The following is a 19,131-nucleotide window of genomic DNA, read 5'->3' as shown; positions in this document are numbered from 1 at the left end:
CAGTCGCTTTTTATGTATTCAGCACCTATGTATAATGTTGTAAAAATGCTCTAGAAGCTAAAGTCGCAGAAATGTCACACATATTTGGCCTGCAACTTTCTGTGCGACAAATTCAGACAGGAAAAATCAGTATAAATCCTTAGAAAATTATCCCCCAGTGTCTCCATCTGCTGGCGGTATTGAATAAGCATTGCTGCACTGATGGGGTATGCATTAGACGAAAAAAAAGAAGAAAAAGAAGAATAATACGCCCAGAAAAGAGGCGAAAAGGAGAAAAACGTAAAAAAACGTGAAAAAAAAGTAAGAGGAAGAGAAGGGAAAAAAAGGTGGAAATGGGTTTAAAAGTGATTTCGGCGGAGAAATATATATATATATATATATATATATATATATATATATACGCGCACACACACACATATATATAAACGTATTCTCCGTTGAGATATTGCAGCCGCTGCTGTGTCCAGGCCCAGGAGCCTTAGCACTGTGCTGTGATGTCACTCAATACCACTGACATCACTAGGTGTAAACAACATCTCTCCTTTGCTGTGTATGTGACTATGGAGCTGTTTGGTGATGTCGTCTATTATGGCCTTCATAGAAGCAACAGGAGATTGTTGCATCCATCTAGAACCCTCAGAACTACAGTGCTATGATGTCACTCACTTCCACAGGCCTTGCAGAGTGTAAACAACAACAACCCAGCTTTGTTGTGTATGTAACCATAGGGATTTGTGATGTCACCTAGAACCTTCACAGCAGCGACAGCTTTATGAGGAGCATCAGCACTGCTCTGCCTGAGCAGAACCATCACCGCCATAGGTTGTCAAATAACCCGGGTTTAACCCACACAGGTAAGTCCAATGGGGTGCAGGCATGTCCTCTATGCTTACAGCTTCCCGTGGGTGTTGGTTTGATACCGTTTGGGGACAGCCAAGGAGGCATCTGCAGGCAACAAAGGTAGGTGTGTGCTTGTGTGTGTGTTTCCTATGCAGATCCTAAGCCCAGTGTCACATGCAAGTAGGAGGAGTAAGAAGGGTTCCTGGCAAATCCGGGTTATGGATTGCATTTAAAAAGGCCAAAAGGCCCCGTGGGAGTGCAATGGGCCCCTGTCTTGCTGCTTAGCAATAATGGTATGGGTTTAGGTTCTGCTGTGTGTACTGGTGGTTGACTGCCCCCCAGCCCAGAGTGTGCATGGAAAATTGTCTGGCAGCCTCCCTGACAGCAAGCAGTGATAGTGCCCATGAAGGGGACCTTGTTGGGCCCGCCCCTTTCACGGTTATCGCTTCTCGGCCTTTTAGCTAAGATCAAGTGTAGTATCTGTTCTTATCAGTTTAATATCTGATACGTCCCCTATCTGGGGACCATATATTAAATGGATTTTTGAGAACGGGGGCCGATTTCGAAGCTTGCTTCCGTCGCCCTATGCATTGACCCGATATGGCAGTATCTTCGGGTACAGTGCACCACCCCCTTACAGGGTTAAAAAGAAAGATTCCTACTTTCATTGCTACCTGCTTGCTGGCTAGCCAGCTAGCCAGCCCTGTGGGCCTTGCTTCTGCTGCTGCTGCTGCAGCCAAAAAACAAAAGGTGGTGCTGCTGCTGCTTCTGCTTCTGCTTGTGTCTGGCCGCTGTTGGAGCGTCCAGGCACAGGACTTCTGCTGCTGCTGACTAAATGGCCTCCTTAATTGGATCATTTGAGTAGCCAGCACACCTGTGCAGGTAGGGCATGACATGATAGGCAGCTGCCTTGATAGCGGGTGGGTGCTGAATGTTCCTAATTGACAAAATAAGATTAATGCTTATGAAGAAATATAAAATCTCATCCCTTCCCCAATATCGCGCCACACCCCTACCCCTTAATTCCCTGGTTGAACTTGATGGACATATGTCTTTTTTCGACCGTACTAACTATGTAACTATGTAACATAACATGGGGGGGGGGGGTCTCCTGGCTGTTCACACAGGTGTGTCATTGCTGTACATTGACCATGCATTGCTTCTGTGGTATTGCAAAGGCAAAGACAAATGCTTCCAGCCATCCATTGCACTAATGGATTGGTCATCAGCTGGCTGTCTATGTCCCGCATCAATATAGACCAAAGTACAGAGGGTTAGGCTATGCTATTGTGCACCTACCTGATGCATCAGAAGGTGCGAGGCCCTTGCTAAATTCTGTGCACAGACTTTGAGATCTATGCTTTAGACTGTATCTAAACCTGCTCCAACATGGACTGACATTCTGGCCTACTTTCAGCCGATGCGACTTGTCTGTCGCTGAACAGTCGCTTTTTATGTATTCAGCACCTATGTATAATGTTGTAAAAATGCTCTAGAAGCTAAAGTCGCAGAAATGTCACACATATTTGGCCTGCAACTTTCTGTGCGACAAATTCAGACAGGAAAAATCAGTATAAATCCTTAGAAAATTATCCCCCAGTGTCTCCATCTGCTGGCGGTATTGAATAAGCATTGCTGCACTGATGGGGTATGCATTAGACGAAAAAAAAGAAGAAAAAGAAGAATAATACGCCCAGAAAAGAGGCGAAAAGGAGAAAAACGTAAAAAAACGTGAAAAAAAAGTAAGAGGAAGAGAAGGGAAAAAAAGGTGGAAATGGGTTTAAAAGTGATTTCGGCGGAGAAATATATATATATATATATATATATATATATATATATATATATATACGCGCACACACACACATATATATAAACGTATTCTCCGTTGAGATATTGCAGCCGCTGCTGTGTCCAGGCCCAGGAGCCTTAGCACTGTGCTGTGATGTCACTCAATACCACTGACATCACTAGGTGTAAACAACATCTCTCCTTTGCTGTGTATGTGACTATGGAGCTGTTTGGTGATGTCGTCTATTATGGCCTTCATAGAAGCAACAGGAGATTGTTGCATCCATCTAGAACCCTCAGAACTACAGTGCTATGATGTCACTCACTTCCACAGGCCTTGCAGAGTGTAAACAACAACAACCCAGCTTTGTTGTGTATGTAACCATAGGGATTTGTGATGTCACCTAGAACCTTCACAGCAGCGACAGCTTTATGAGGAGCATCAGCACTGCTCTGCCTGAGCAGAACCATCACCGCCATAGGTTGTCAAATAACCCGGGTTTAACCCACACAGGTAAGTCCAATGGGGTGCAGGCATGTCCTCTATGCTTACATCTTCCCGTGGGTGTTGGTTTGATACCGTTTGGGGACAGCCAAGGAGGCATCTGCAGGCAACAAAGGTAGGTGTGTGCTTGTGTGTGTGTTTCCTATGCAGATCCTAAGCCCAGTGTCACATGCAAGTAGGAGGAGTAAGAAGGGTTCCTGGCAAATCCGGGTTATGGATTGCATTTAAAAAGGCCCCGTGGGAGTGCAATGGGCCCCTGTCTTGCTGCTTAGCAATAATGGTATGGGTTTAGGTTCTGCTGTGTGTACTGGTGGTTGACTGCCCCCCAGCCCAGAGTGTGCATGGAAAATTGTCTGGCAGCCTCCCTGACAGCAAGCAGTGATAGTGCCCATGAAGGGGACCTTGTTGGGCCCGCCCCTTTCACGGTTATCGCTTCTCGGCCTTTTGGCTAAGATCAAGTGTAGTATCTGTTCTTATCAGTTTAATATCTGATACGTCCCCTATCTGGGGACCATATATTAAATGGATTTTTGAGAACGGGGGCCGATTTCGAAGCTTGCTTCCGTCGCCCTATGCATTGACCCGATATGGCAGTATCTTCGGGTACAGTGCACCACCCCCTTACAGGGTTAAAAAGAAAGATTCCTACTTTCATTGCTACCTGCTTGCTGGCTAGCCAGCTAGCCAGCCCTGTGGGCCTTGCTGCTGCTGCTGCTGCTGCAGCCAAAAAACAAAAGGTGGTGCTGCTGCTGCTTCTGCTTCTGCTTGTGTCTGGCCGCTGTTGGAGCGTCCAGGCACAGGACTTCTGCTGCTGCTGACTAAATGGCCTCCTTAATTGGATCATTTGAGTAGCCAGCACACCTGTGCAGGTAGGGCATGACATGATAGGCAGCTGCCTTGATAGCGGGTGGGTGCTGAATGTTCCTAATTGACAAAATAAGATTAATGCTTATGAAGAAATATAAAATCTCATCCCTTCCCCAATATCGCGCCACACCCCTACCCCTTAATTCCCTGGTTGAACTTGATGGACATATGTCTTTTTTCGACCGTACTAACTATGTAACTATGTAACATAACATGGGGGGGGGGGGGTCTCCTGGCTGTTCACACAGGTGTGTCATTGCTGTACATTGACCATGCATTGCTTCTGTGGTATTGCAAAGGCAAAGACAAATGCTTCCAGCCATCCATTGCACTAATGGATTGGTCATCAGCTGGCTGTCTATGTCCCGCATCAATATAGACCAAAGTACAGAGGGTTAGGCTATGCTATTGTGCACCTACCTGATGCATCAGAAGGTGCGAGGCCCTTGCTAAATTCTGTGCACAGACTTTGAGATCTATGCTTTAGACTGTATCTAAACCTGCTCCAACATGGACTGACATTCTGGCCTACTTTCAGCCGATGCGACTTGTCTGTCGCTGAACAGTCGCTTTTTATGTATTCAGCACCTATGTATAATGTTGTAAAAATGCTCTAGAAGCTAAAGTCGCAGAAATGTCACACATATTTGGCCTGCAACTTTCTGTGCGACAAATTCAGACAGGAAAAATCAGTATAAATCCTTAGAAAATTATCCCCCAGTGTCTCCATCTGCTGGCGGTATTGAATAAGCATTGCTGCACTGATGGGGTATGCATTAGACGAAAAAAAAGAAGAAAAAGAAGAATAATACGCCCAGAAAAGAGGCGAAAAGGAGAAAAACGTAAAAAAACGTGAAAAAAAAGTAAGAGGAAGAGAAGGGAAAAAAAGGTGGAAATGGGTTTAAAAGTGATTTCGGCGGAGAAATATATATATATATATATATATATATATATATATATACGCGCACACACACACATATATATAAACGTATTCTCCGTTGAGATATTGCAGCCGCTGCTGTGTCCAGGCCCAGGAGCCTTAGCACTGTGCTGTGATGTCACTCAATACCACTGACATCACTAGGTGTAAACAACATCTCTCCTTTGCTGTGTATGTGACTATGGAGCTGTTTGGTGATGTCGTCTATTATGGCCTTCATAGAAGCAACAGGAGATTGTTGCATCCATCTAGAACCCTCAGAACTACAGTGCTATGATGTCACTCACTTCCACAGGCCTTGCAGAGTGTAAACAACAACAACCCAGCTTTGTTGTGTATGTAACCATAGGGATTTGTGATGTCACCTAGAACCTTCACAGCAGCGACAGCTTTATGAGGAGCATCAGCACTGCTCTGCCTGAGCAGAACCATCACCGCCATAGGTTGTCAAATAACCCGGGTTTAACCCACACAGGTAAGTCCAATGGGGTGCAGGCATGTCCTCTATGCTTACAGCTTCCCGTGGGTGTTGGTTTGATACCGTTTGGGGACAGCCAAGGAGGCATCTGCAGGCAACAAAGGTAGGTGTGTGCTTGTGTGTGTGTTTCCTATGCAGATCCTAAGCCCAGTGTCACATGCAAGTAGGAGGAGTAAGAAGGGTTCCTGGCAAATCCGGGTTATGGATTGCATTTAAAAAGGCCCCGTGGGAGTGCAATGGGCCCCTGTCTTGCTGCTTAGCAATAATGGTATGGGTTTAGGTTCTGCTGTGTGTACTGGTGGTTGACTGCCCCCCAGCCCAGAGTGTGCATGGAAAATTGTCTGGCAGCCTCCCTGACAGCAAGCAGTGATAGTGCCCATGAAGGGGACCTTGTTGGGCCCGCCCCTTTCACGGTTATCGCTTCTCGGCCTTTTGGCTAAGATCAAGTGTAGTATCTGTTCTTATCAGTTTAATATCTGATACGTCCCCTATCTGGGGACCATATATTAAATGGATTTTTGAGAACGGGGGCCGATTTCGAAGCTTGCTTCCGTCGCCCTATGCATTGACCCGATATGGCAGTATCTTCGGGTACAGTGCACCACCCCCTTACAGGGTTAAAAAGAAAGATTCCTACTTTCATTGCTACCTGCTTGCTGGCTAGCCAGCTAGCCAGCCCTGTGGGCCTTGCTGCTGCTGCTGCTGCAGCCAAAAAACAAAAGGTGGTGCTGCTGCTGCTTCTGCTTCTGCTTGTGTCTGGCCGCTGTTGGAGCGTCCAGGCACAGGACTTCTGCTGCTGCTGACTAAATGGCCTCCTTAATTGGATCATTTGAGTAGCCAGCACACCTGTGCAGGTAGGGCATGACATGATAGGCAGCTGCCTTGATAGCGGGTGGGTGCTGAATGTTCCTAATTGACAAAATAAGATTAATGCTTATGAAGAAATATAAAATCTCATCCCTTCCCCAATATCGCGCCACACCCCTACCCCTTAATTCCCTGGTTGAACTTGATGGACATATGTCTTTTTTCGACCGTACTAACTATGTAACTATGTAACATAACATGGGGGGGGGGGGGTCTCCTGGCTGTTCACACAGGTGTGTCATTGCTGTACATTGACCATGCATTGCTTCTGTGGTATTGCAAAGGCAAAGACAAATGCTTCCAGCCATCCATTGCACTAATGGATTGGTCATCAGCTGGCTGTCTATGTCCCGCATCAATATAGACCAAAGTACAGAGGGTTAGGCTATGCTATTGTGCACCTACCTGATGCATCAGAAGGTGCGAGGCCCTTGCTAAATTCTGTGCACAGACTTTGAGATCTATGCTTTAGACTGTATCTAAACCTGCTCCAACATGGACTGACATTCTGGCCTACTTTCAGCCGATGCGACTTGTCTGTCGCTGAACAGTCGCTTTTTATGTATTCAGCACCTATGTATAATGTTGTAAAAATGCTCTAGAAGCTAAAGTCGCAGAAATGTCACACATATTTGGCCTGCAACTTTCTGTGCGACAAATTCAGACAGGAAAAATCAGTATAAATCCTTAGAAAATTATCCCCCAGTGTCTCCATCTGCTGGCGGTATTGAATAAGCATTGCTGCACTGATGGGGTATGCATTAGACGAAAAAAAAGAAGAAAAAGAAGAATAATACGCCCAGAAAAGAGGCGAAAAGGAGAAAAACGTAAAAAAACGTGAAAAAAAAGTAAGAGGAAGAGAAGGGAAAAAAAGGTGGAAATGGGTTTAAAAGTGATTTCGGCGGAGAAATATATATATATATATATATATATATATATATATATATATATATACGCGCACACACACACATATATATAAACGTATTCTCCGTTGAGATATTGCAGCCGCTGCTGTGTCCAGGCCCAGGAGCCTTAGCACTGTGCTGTGATGTCACTCAATACCACTGACATCACTAGGTGTAAACAACATCTCTCCTTTGCTGTGTATGTGACTATGGAGCTGTTTGGTGATGTCGTCTATTATGGCCTTCATAGAAGCAACAGGAGATTGTTGCATCCATCTAGAACCCTCAGAACTACAGTGCTATGATGTCACTCACTTCCACAGGCCTTGCAGAGTGTAAACAACAACAACCCAGCTTTGTTGTGTATGTAACCATAGGGATTTGTGATGTCACCTAGAACCTTCACAGCAGCGACAGCTTTATGAGGAGCATCAGCACTGCTCTGCCTGAGCAGAACCATCACCGCCATAGGTTGTCAAATAACCCGGGTTTAACCCACACAGGTAAGTCCAATGGGGTGCAGGCATGTCCTCTATGCTTACAGCTTCCCGTGGGTGTTGGTTTGATACCGTTTGGGGACAGCCAAGGAGGCATCTGCAGGCAACAAAGGTAGGTGTGTGCTTGTGTGTGTGTTTCCTATGCAGATCCTAAGCCCAGTGTCACATGCAAGTAGGAGGAGTAAGAAGGGTTCCTGGCAAATCCGGGTTATGGATTGCATTTAAAAAGGCCCCGTGGGAGTGCAATGGGCCCCTGTCTTGCTGCTTAGCAATAATGGTATGGGTTTAGGTTCTGCTGTGTGTACTGGTGGTTGACTGCCCCCCAGCCCAGAGTGTGCATGGAAAATTGTCTGGCAGCCTCCCTGACAGCAAGCAGTGATAGTGCCCATGAAGGGGACCTTGTTGGGCCCGCCCCTTTCACGGTTATCGCTTCTCGGCCTTTTGGCTAAGATCAAGTGTAGTATCTGTTCTTATCAGTTTAATATCTGATACGTCCCCTATCTGGGGACCATATATTAAATGGATTTTTGAGAACGGGGGCCGATTTCGAAGCTTGCTTCCGTCGCCCTATGCATTGACCCGATATGGCAGTATCTTCGGGTACAGTGCACCACCCCCTTACAGGGTTAAAAAGAAAGATTCCTACTTTCATTGCTACCTGCTTGCTGGCTAGCCAGCTAGCCAGCCCTGTGGGCCTTGCTGCTGCTGCTGCTGCAGCCAAAAAACAAAAGGTGGTGCTGCTGCTGCTTCTGCTTCTGCTTGTGTCTGGCCGCTGTTGGAGCGTCCAGGCACAGGACTTCTGCTGCTGCTGACTAAATGGCCTCCTTAATTGGATCATTTGAGTAGCCAGCACACCTGTGCAGGTAGGGCATGACATGATAGGCAGCTGCCTTGATAGCGGGTGGGTGCTGAATGTTCCTAATTGACAAAATAAGATTAATGCTTATGAAGAAATATAAAATCTCATCCCTTCCCCAATATCGCGCCACACCCCTACCCCTTAATTCCCTGGTTGAACTTGATGGACATATGTCTTTTTTCGACCGTACTAACTATGTAACTATGTAACATAACATGGGGGGGGGGGTCTCCTGGCTGTTCACACAGGTGTGTCATTGCTGTACATTGACCATGCATTGCTTCTGTGGTATTGCAAAGGCAAAGACAAATGCTTCCAGCCATCCATTGCACTAATGGATTGGTCATCAGCTGGCTGTCTATGTCCCGCATCAATATAGACCAAAGTACAGAGGGTTAGGCTATGCTATTGTGCACCTACCTGATGCATCAGAAGGTGCGAGGCCCTTGCTAAATTCTGTGCACAGACTTTGAGATCTATGCTTTAGACTGTATCTAAACCTGCTCCAACATGGACTGACATTCTGGCCTACTTTCAGCCGATGCGACTTGTCTGTCGCTGAACAGTCGCTTTTTATGTATTCAGCACCTATGTATAATGTTGTAAAAATGCTCTAGAAGCTAAAGTCGCAGAAATGTCACACATATTTGGCCTGCAACTTTCTGTGCGACAAATTCAGACAGGAAAAATCAGTATAAATCCTTAGAAAATTATCCCCCAGTGTCTCCATCTGCTGGCGGTATTGAATAAGCATTGCTGCACTGATGGGGTATGCATTAGACGAAAAAAAAGAAGAAAAAGAAGAATAATACGCCCAGAAAAGAGGCGAAAAGGAGAAAAACGTAAAAAAACGTGAAAAAAAAGTAAGAGGAAGAGAAGGGAAAAAAAGGTGGAAATGGGTTTAAAAGTGATTTCGGCGGAGAAATATATATATATATATATATATATATATATATATATATATATACGCGCACACACACACATATATATAAACGTATTCTCCGTTGAGATATTGCAGCCGCTGCTGTGTCCAGGCCCAGGAGCCTTAGCACTGTGCTGTGATGTCACTCAATACCACTGACATCACTAGGTGTAAACAACATCTCTCCTTTGCTGTGTATGTGACTATGGAGCTGTTTGGTGATGTCGTCTATTATGGCCTTCATAGAAGCAACAGGAGATTGTTGCATCCATCTAGAACCCTCAGAACTACAGTGCTATGATGTCACTCACTTCCACAGGCCTTGCAGAGTGTAAACAACAACAACCCAGCTTTGTTGTGTATGTAACCATAGGGATTTGTGATGTCACCTAGAACCTTCACAGCAGCGACAGCTTTATGAGGAGCATCAGCACTGCTCTGCCTGAGCAGAACCATCACCGCCATAGGTTGTCAAATAACCCGGGTTTAACCCACACAGGTAAGTCCAATGGGGTGCAGGCATGTCCTCTATGCTTACAGCTTCCCGTGGGTGTTGGTTTGATACCGTTTGGGGACAGCCAAGGAGGCATCTGCAGGCAACAAAGGTAGGTGTGTGCTTGTGTGTGTGTTTCCTATGCAGATCCTAAGCCCAGTGTCACATGCAAGTAGGAGGAGTAAGAAGGGTTCCTGGCAAATCCGGGTTATGGATTGCATTTAAAAAGGCCCCGTGGGAGTGCAATGGGCCCCTGTCTTGCTGCTTAGCAATAATGGTATGGGTTTAGGTTCTGCTGTGTGTACTGGTGGTTGACTGCCCCCCAGCCCAGAGTGTGCATGGAAAATTGTCTGGCAGCCTCCCTGACAGCAAGCAGTGATAGTGCCCATGAAGGGGACCTTGTTGGGCCCGCCCCTTTCACGGTTATCGCTTCTCGGCCTTTTGGCTAAGATCAAGTGTAGTATCTGTTCTTATCAGTTTAATATCTGATACGTCCCCTATCTGGGGACCATATATTAAATGGATTTTTGAGAACGGGGGCCGATTTCGAAGCTTGCTTCCGTCGCCCTATGCATTGACCCGATATGGCAGTATCTTCGGGTACAGTGCACCACCCCCTTACAGGGTTAAAAAGAAAGATTCCTACTTTCATTGCTACCTGCTTGCTGGCTAGCCAGCTAGCCAGCCCTGTGGGCCTTGCTGCTGCTGCTGCTGCTGCAGCCAAAAAACAAAAGGTGGTGCTGCTGCTGCTTCTGCTTCTGCTTGTGTCTGGCCGCTGTTGGAGCGTCCAGGCACAGGACTTCTGCTGCTGCTGACTAAATGGCCTCCTTAATTGGATCATTTGAGTAGCCAGCACACCTGTGCAGGTAGGGCATGACATGATAGGCAGCTGCCTTGATAGCGGGTGGGTGCTGAATGTTCCTAATTGACAAAATAAGATTAATGCTTATGAAGAAATATAAAATCTCATCCCTTCCCCAATATCGCGCCACACCCCTACCCCTTAATTCCCTGGTTGAACTTGATGGACATATGTCTTTTTTCGACCGTACTAACTATGTAACTATGTAACATAACATGGGGGGGGGGGGGGTCTCCTGGCTGTTCACACAGGTGTGTCATTGCTGTACATTGACCATGCATTGCTTCTGTGGTATTGCAAAGGCAAAGACAAATGCTTCCAGCCATCCATTGCACTAATGGATTGGTCATCAGCTGGCTGTCTATGTCCCGCATCAATATAGACCAAAGTACAGAGGGTTAGGCTATGCTATTGTGCACCTACCTGATGCATCAGAAGGTGCGAGGCCCTTGCTAAATTCTGTGCACAGACTTTGAGATCTATGCTTTAGACTGTATCTAAACCTGCTCCAACATGGACTGACATTCTGGCCTACTTTCAGCCGATGCGACTTGTCTGTCGCTGAACAGTCGCTTTTTATGTATTCAGCACCTATGTATAATGTTGTAAAAATGCTCTAGAAGCTAAAGTCGCAGAAATGTCACACATATTTGGCCTGCAACTTTCTGTGCGACAAATTCAGACAGGAAAAATCAGTATAAATCCTTAGAAAATTATCCCCCAGTGTCTCCATCTGCTGGCGGTATTGAATAAGCATTGCTGCACTGATGGGGTATGCATTAGACGAAAAAAAAGAAGAAAAAGAAGAATAATACGCCCAGAAAAGAGGCGAAAAGGAGAAAAACGTAAAAAAACGTGAAAAAAAAGTAAGAGGAAGAGAAGGGAAAAAAAGGTGGAAATGGGTTTAAAAGTGATTTCGGCGGAGAAATATATATATATATATATATATATATATATATATATATATATATATATATACGCGCACACACACACATATATATAAACGTATTCTCCGTTGAGATATTGCAGCCGCTGCTGTGTCCAGGCCCAGGAGCCTTAGCACTGTGCTGTGATGTCACTCAATACCACTGACATCACTAGGTGTAAACAACATCTCTCCTTTGCTGTGTATGTGACTATGGAGCTGTTTGGTGATGTCGTCTATTATGGCCTTCATAGAAGCAACAGGAGATTGTTGCATCCATCTAGAACCCTCAGAACTACAGTGCTATGATGTCACTCACTTCCACAGGCCTTGCAGAGTGTAAACAACAACAACCCAGCTTTGTTGTGTATGTAACCATAGGGATTTGTGATGTCACCTAGAACCTTCACAGCAGCGACAGCTTTATGAGGAGCATCAGCACTGCTCTGCCTGAGCAGAACCATCACCGCCATAGGTTGTCAAATAACCCGGGTTTAACCCACACAGGTAAGTCCAATGGGGTGCAGGCATGTCCTCTATGCTTACAGCTTCCCGTGGGTGTTGGTTTGATACCGTTTGGGGACAGCCAAGGAGGCATCTGCAGGCAACAAAGGTAGGTGTGTGCTTGTGTGTGTGTTTCCTATGCAGATCCTAAGCCCAGTGTCACATGCAAGTAGGAGGAGTAAGAAGGGTTCCTGGCAAATCCGGGTTATGGATTGCATTTAAAAAGGCCCCGTGGGAGTGCAATGGGCCCCTGTCTTGCTGCTTAGCAATAATGGTATGGGTTTAGGTTCTGCTGTGTGTACTGGTGGTTGACTGCCCCCCAGCCCAGAGTGTGCATGGAAAATTGTCTGGCAGCCTCCCTGACAGCAAGCAGTGATAGTGCCCATGAAGGGGACCTTGTTGGGCCCGCCCCTTTCACGGTTATCGCTTCTCGGCCTTTTGGCTAAGATCAAGTGTAGTATCTGTTCTTATCAGTTTAATATCTGATACGTCCCCTATCTGGGGACCATATATTAAATGGATTTTTGAGAACGGGGGCCGATTTCGAAGCTTGCTTCCGTCGCCCTATGCATTGACCCGATATGGCAGTATCTTCGGGTACAGTGCACCACCCCCTTACAGGGTTAAAAAGAAAGATTCCTACTTTCATTGCTACCTGCTTGCTGGCTAGCCAGCTAGCCAGCCCTGTGGGCCTTGCTGCTGCTGCTGCTGCAGCCAAAAAACAAAAGGTGGTGCTGCTGCTGCTTCTGCTTCTGCTTGTGTCTGGCCGCTGTTGGAGCGTCCAGGCACAGGACTTCTGCTGCTGCTGACTAAATGGCCTCCTTAATTGGATCATTTGAGTAGCCAGCACACCTGTGCAGGTAGGGCATGACATGATAGGCAGCTGCCTTGATAGCGGGTGGGTGCTGAATGTTCCTAATTGACAAAATAAGATTAATGCTTATGAAGAAATATAAAATCTCATCCCTTCCCCAATATCGCGCCACACCCCTACCCCTTAATTCCCTGGTTGAACTTGATGGACATATGTCTTTTTTCGACCGTACTAACTATGTAACTATGTAACATAACATGGGGGGGGGGGTCTCCTGGCTGTTCACACAGGTGTGTCATTGCTGTACATTGACCATGCATTGCTTCTGTGGTATTGCAAAGGCAAAGACAAATGCTTCCAGCCATCCATTGCACTAATGGATTGGTCATCAGCTGGCTGTCTATGTCCCGCATCAATATAGACCAAAGTACAGAGGGTTAGGCTATGCTATTGTGCACCTACCTGATGCATCAGAAGGTGCGAGGCCCTTGCTAAATTCTGTGCACAGACTTTGAGATCTATGCTTTAGACTGTATCTAAACCTGCTCCAACATGGACTGACATTCTGGCCTACTTTCAGCCGATGCGACTTGTGTGTCGCTGAACAGTCGCTTTTTATGTATTCAGCACCTATGTATAATGTTGTAAAAATGCTCTAGAAGCTAAAGTCGCAGAAATGTCACACATATTTGGCCTGCAACTTTCTGTGCGACAAATTCAGACAGGAAAAATCAGTATAAATCCTTAGAAAATTATCCCCCAGTGTCTCCATCTGCTGGCGGTATTGAATAAGCATTGCTGCACTGATGGGGTATGCATTAGACGAAAAAAAAGAAGAAAAAGAAGAATAATACGCCCAGAAAAGAGGCGAAAAGGAGAAAAACGTAAAAAAACGTGAAAAAAAAGTAAGAGGAAGAGAAGGGAAAAAAAGGTGGAAATGGGTTTAAAAGTGATTTCGGCGGAGAAATATATATATATATATATATATATATATATATATATATAAATATATATATATACGCGCACACACACACATATATATAAACGTATTCTCCGTTGAGATATTGCAGCCGCTGCTGTGTCCAGGCCCAGGAGCCTTAGCACTGTGCTGTGATGTCACTCAATACCACTGACATCACTAGGTGTAAACAACATCTCTCCTTTGCTGTGTATGTGACTATGGAGCTGTTTGGTGATGTCGTCTGTTATGGCCTTCATAGAAGCAACAGGAGATTGTTGCATCCATCTAGAACCCTCAGAACTACAGTGCTATGATGTCACTCACTTCCACAGGCCTTGCAGAGTGTAAACAACAACAACCCAGCTTTGTTGTGTATGTAACCATAGGGATTTGTGATGTCACCTAGAACCTTCACAGCAGCGACAGCTTTATGAGGAGCATCAGCACTGCTCTGCCTGAGCAGAACCATCACCGCCATAGGTTGTCAAATAACCCGGGTTTAACCCACACAGGTAAGTCCAATGGGGTGCAGGCATGTCCTCTATGCTTACAGCTTCCCGTGGGTGTTGGTTTGATACCGTTTGGGGACAGCCAAGGAGGCATCTGCAGGCAACAAAGGTAGGTGTGTGCTTGTGTGTGTGTTTCCTATGCAGATCCTAAGCCCAGTGTCACATGCAAGTAGGAGGAGTAAGAAGGGTTCCTGGCAAATCCGGGTTATGGATTGCATTTAAAAAGGCCCCGTGGGAGTGCAATGGGCCCCTGTCTTGCTGCTTAGCAATAATGGTATGGGTTTAGGTTCTGCTGTGTGTACTGGTGGTTGACTGCCCCCCAGCCCAGAGTGTGCATGGAAAATTGTCTGGCAGCCTCCCTGACAGCAAGCAGTGATAGTGCCCATGAAGGGGACCTTGTTGGGCCCGCCCCTTTCACGGTTATCGCTTCTCGGCCTTTTGGCTAAGATCAAGTGTAGTATCTGTTCTTATCAGTTTAATATCTGATACGTCCCCTATCTGGGGACCATATATTAAATGGATTTTTGAGAACGGGGGCCGATTTCGAAGCTTGCTTCCGTCGCCCTATGCATTGACCCGATATGGCAGTATCTTCGGGTACAGTGCACCACCCCCTTACAGGGTTAAAAAGAAAGATTCCTACTTTCATTGCTACCTGCTTGCTGGCTAGCCAGCTAGCCAGCCCTGTGGGCCTTGCTGCTGCTGCTGCTGCAGCCAAAAAACAAAAGGTGGTGCTGCTGCTGCTTCTGCTTCTGCTTGTGTCTGGCCGCTGTTGGAGCGTCCAGGCACAGGACTTCTGCTGCTGCTGACTAAATGGCCTCCTTAATTGGATCATTTGAGTAGCCAGCACACCTGTGCAGGTAGGGCATGACATGATAGGCAGCTGCCTTGATAGCGGGTGGGTGCTGAATGTTCCTAATTGACAAAATAAGATTAATGCTTATGAAGAAATATAAAATCTCATCCCTTCCCCAATATCGCGCCACACCCCTACCCCTTAATTCCCTGGTTGAACTTGATGGACATATGTCTTTTTTCGACCGTACTAACTATGTAACTATGTAACATAACATGGGGGGGGGGGGTCTCCTGGCTGTTCACACAGGTGTGTCATTGCTGTACATTGACCATGCATTGCTTCTGTGGTATTGCAAAGGCAAAGACAAATGCTTCCAGCCATCCATTGCACTAATGGATTGGTCATCAGCTGGCTGTCTATGTCCCGCATCAATATAGACCAAAGTACAGAGGGTTAGGCTATGCTATTGTGCACCTACCTGATGCATCAGAAGGTGCGAGGCCCTTGCTAAATTCTGTGCACAGACTTTGAGATCTATGCTTTAGACTGTATCTAAACCTGCTCCAACATGGACTGACATTCTGGCCTACTTTCAGCCGATGCGACTTGTCTGTCGCTGAACAGTCGCTTTTTATGTATTCAGCACCTATGTATAATGTTGTAAAAATGCTCTAGAAGCTAAAGTCGCAGAAATGTCACACATATTTGGCCTGCAACTTTCTGTGCGACAAATTCAGACAGGAAAAATCAGTATAAATCCTTAGAAAATTATCCCCCAGTGTCTCCATCTGCTGGCGGTATTGAATAAGCATTGCTGCACTGATGGGGTATGCATTAGACGAAAAAAAAGAAGAAAAAGAAGAATAATACGCCCAGAAAAGAGGCGAAAAGGAGAAAAACGTAAAAAAACGTGAAAAAAAAGTAAGAGGAAGAGAAGGGAAAAAAAGGTGGAAATGGGTTTAAAAGTGATTTCGGCGGAGAAATATATATATATATATATATATATATATATATATATATATATATATATATATATACGCGCACACACACACATATATATAAACGTATTCTCCGTTGAGATATTGCAGCCGCTGCTGTGTCCAGGCCCAGGAGCCTTAGCACTGTGCTGTGATGTCACTCAATACCACTGACATCACTAGGTGTAAACAACATCTCTCCTTTGCTGTGTATGTGACTATGGAGCTGTTTGGTGATGTCGTCTATTATGGCCTTCATAGAAGCAACAGGAGATTGTTGCATCCATCTAGAACCCTCAGAACTACAGTGCTATGATGTCACTCACTTCCACAGGCCTTGCAGAGTGTAAACAACAACAACCCAGCTTTGTTGTGTATGTAACCATAGGGATTTGTGATGTCACCTAGAACCTTCACAGCAGCGACAGCTTTATGAGGAGCATCAGCACTGCTCTGCCTGAGCAGAACCATCACCGCCATAGGTTGTCAAATAACCCGGGTTTAACCCACACAGGTAAGTCCAATGGGGTGCAGGCATGTCCTCTATGCTTACAGCTTCCCGTGGGTGTTGGTTTGATACCGTTTGGGGACAGCCAAGGAGGCATCTGCAGGCAACAAAGGTAGGTGTGTGCTTGTGTGTGTGTTTCCTATGCAGATCCTAAGCCCAGTGTCACATGCAAGTAGGAGGAGTAAGAAGGGTTCCTGGCAAATCCGGGTTATGGATTGCATTTAAAAAGGCCCCGTGGGAGTGCAATGGGCCCCTGTCTTGCTGCTTAGCAATAATGGTATGGGTTTAGGTTCTGCTGTGTGTACTGGTGGTTGACTGCCCCCCAGCCCAGAGTGTGCATGGAAAATTGTCTGGCAGCCTCCCTGACAGCAAGCAGTGATAGTGCCCATGAAGGGGACCTTGTTGGGCCCGCCCCTTTCACGGTTATCGCTTCTCGGCCTTTTGGCTCAGATCAAGTGTAAACTTGGTCTGGGTCAGGGGTGCGTGTTTCTCTGCTTGCAGAGGGTTTTTTCAGGAGGCGATACTGTGGTCTCAGACCGACAGAGAAGATGGCAGCTGGATTCGTTAAGAACACTATTCGGGTGAAGGTGGAGGTTTCTGATGTGGAGAAGAATAAGATCACGTTTGTGGGGCGTCGTTTGGTGGAGGACATGGCCGGGATACCGATGAAGGACGTCTTTTGCTTACAGGAAAGTAAGCGGCAAGGTATATATGATGTGAGTTTCTACACTATTAATGGGTGCCTGTCCTTTTACCAGAGCCTGCGTGAGAATGTGGAAAATACCATTATGAAGAATGTGTCGTTTGAGCCTTTGTTTGAGTTGGAGGAGAAACCCCTTTTAGTCCGTGTATACAACCCGTTTATGGATGTGAAGTTGGTGGAAAATTTTTTGAAGCAGTACTGTGAGACTGTCAGAGGAGGGATTGCACAGAAGAGCATATTGGGAGTGTTTAATGCGGAGTATAAGTTTTTGGTGAAGTTGAAGCAAGATGCCAGTGGAATTTACGGAGTGCAGCATCCCCCGGCGAGTTTTTCTATTGCGGGGCAGAGAGGTTATCTTACCTACCCTGGGCAGCCCATGTTCTGCAGAAAGTGCCATATGTTTGGGCATGTGAAGGAGAATTGTGCGGCTGTGAGAGTGTGCAGGAATTGCCAGAAAGAGGGACATGAGGCCAATGCGTGTCCTGAGCCAAAAAAATGCCATGTATGTGGAGAGGCTGGACATGTGATGAGAGAGTGCCCGGAAGAGAGAAAAAGGAGGGAGGAGGAGAAGATCGAAAGACAGAAAGAGGTAGAAAGGAAGCAGGAGGAGGGAAAGAGATACCTGGAAGAGAGAGATAAAATGGAGACAAGTGCTGTGATGGAGGGGACTCCAGTTTTGGAGGGGACTCCAGTTTTGGAGGGGTCTCCAATTTTGGAGGGAAATCCAATTTTGGAGGGAAAGCCCATTTTGGAGGGAAAACCCGTTTTGGCGGGAAAACCTGGACTTAAGCTTATGGAGAGCAAGACTGTGGCTGTGGTGCAGAAGGAGTTGGAGGAAGAGATGGAGAATGAGCCTGTGATTGAAGATTTTACTACCGATTCAGAGAGTGCTGTGTCTTCAGGAAGGCATAGAGGGAAGAAAGTGGCGGATGATTTGTGTCACAGGTATCCAAAAAAAGCGAGAAAGAAAGAATGGGCTGAGAGGAGTGAGGAGACTTCGTTTAGTTCGAGAAACCCTTTCGAACCATTATTTAGATCCGAGGTGGATCAGGAAGGTGATGGACAAGTACCGCTTGGTACCTTAACCCGTAGAACATCGCATTGATTGGTGTTTTCTTTTGTATATAGGTGATTGTTTTGTTGTGTTTTTTTTCCTTTGTTTGTTTTTTTCATATGGGGATAGTAGTATGTCTTTTAAAATAATTTCATCTAATGTTAGGGTGTTTAGGAGTAGGGTTAGGAGGGCTGCAATTTTGCAGGAGTTGGCAGGTATGGGGGCTGATGTTATTTGTGTACAAGAGTGTGGGTTGGTGGAAGAGGTAGGGAAGGGGGAGTGGGGATATGGGGATTCTGTGTGGTCTATGTCTTCTGTAAATAGGAATGATGGGGTTGGTGTGTTATTTAAGGATAAGAGGTTCAAGGTAGAGAGCCATACAGTGATTGAAGAGGGAAGGTGTTTGATGGTTAAGGTGGAGGTGGGTGGAGTTAAGGTTCGAATATTTAATGTGTATGCGTCTGTTAAGAAGAATGAGAGGGTGGAGTTGTTTGAGAAGTTAAAGTTGTTTTTGCCGGGGAGAGAGCCTATGGTATGTGTGGGGGATTTCAATT

The 19,131-nt window shown here is 45.9% G+C and overlaps 7 non-coding genes across 7 annotated transcripts; all 7 read left to right on the top strand.

Moving 5' to 3' along the window:
- Nucleotides 1-1,281: 1,281 nt before the first annotated feature.
- Nucleotides 1,282-1,472, top strand: LOC130346650 (U2 spliceosomal RNA). Its single transcript, XR_008884816.1, has one exon. It is a non-coding gene; the product is annotated as a U2 spliceosomal RNA (small nuclear RNA).
- A 2,089-nt stretch (nt 1,473-3,561) lies between these two features.
- Nucleotides 3,562-3,752, top strand: LOC130346677 (U2 spliceosomal RNA). The gene has a single exon (XR_008884838.1). It is a non-coding gene; the product is annotated as a U2 spliceosomal RNA (small nuclear RNA).
- A 2,082-nt stretch (nt 3,753-5,834) lies between these two features.
- On the top strand, nt 5,835-6,025 carry LOC130346676 (U2 spliceosomal RNA). Its single transcript, XR_008884837.1, has one exon. It is a non-coding gene; the product is annotated as a U2 spliceosomal RNA (small nuclear RNA).
- A 2,087-nt stretch (nt 6,026-8,112) lies between these two features.
- On the top strand, nt 8,113-8,303 carry LOC130346675 (U2 spliceosomal RNA). The gene has a single exon (XR_008884836.1). It is a non-coding gene; the product is annotated as a U2 spliceosomal RNA (small nuclear RNA).
- Nucleotides 8,304-10,386: 2,083 nt separating this feature from the next.
- On the top strand, nt 10,387-10,577 carry LOC130346674 (U2 spliceosomal RNA). The gene has a single exon (XR_008884835.1). It is a non-coding gene; the product is annotated as a U2 spliceosomal RNA (small nuclear RNA).
- A 2,097-nt stretch (nt 10,578-12,674) lies between these two features.
- LOC130346673 (U2 spliceosomal RNA) lies at nt 12,675-12,865 on the top strand. The gene has a single exon (XR_008884834.1). It is a non-coding gene; the product is annotated as a U2 spliceosomal RNA (small nuclear RNA).
- A 2,093-nt stretch (nt 12,866-14,958) lies between these two features.
- Nucleotides 14,959-15,149, top strand: LOC130346672 (U2 spliceosomal RNA). Its single transcript, XR_008884833.1, has one exon. It is a non-coding gene; the product is annotated as a U2 spliceosomal RNA (small nuclear RNA).
- Nucleotides 15,150-19,131: the final 3,982 nt, after the last annotated feature.

Source organism: Hyla sarda, unplaced genomic scaffold (assembly GCF_029499605.1).
Source record: "Hyla sarda isolate aHylSar1 unplaced genomic scaffold, aHylSar1.hap1 scaffold_799, whole genome shotgun sequence".
NCBI classification, from domain to species: domain Eukaryota; kingdom Metazoa; phylum Chordata; class Amphibia; order Anura; family Hylidae; genus Hyla; species Hyla sarda.
Note: the sequence above shows the minus strand (reverse complement) of the source record. Positions and strands in the feature narration are given on the sequence as shown.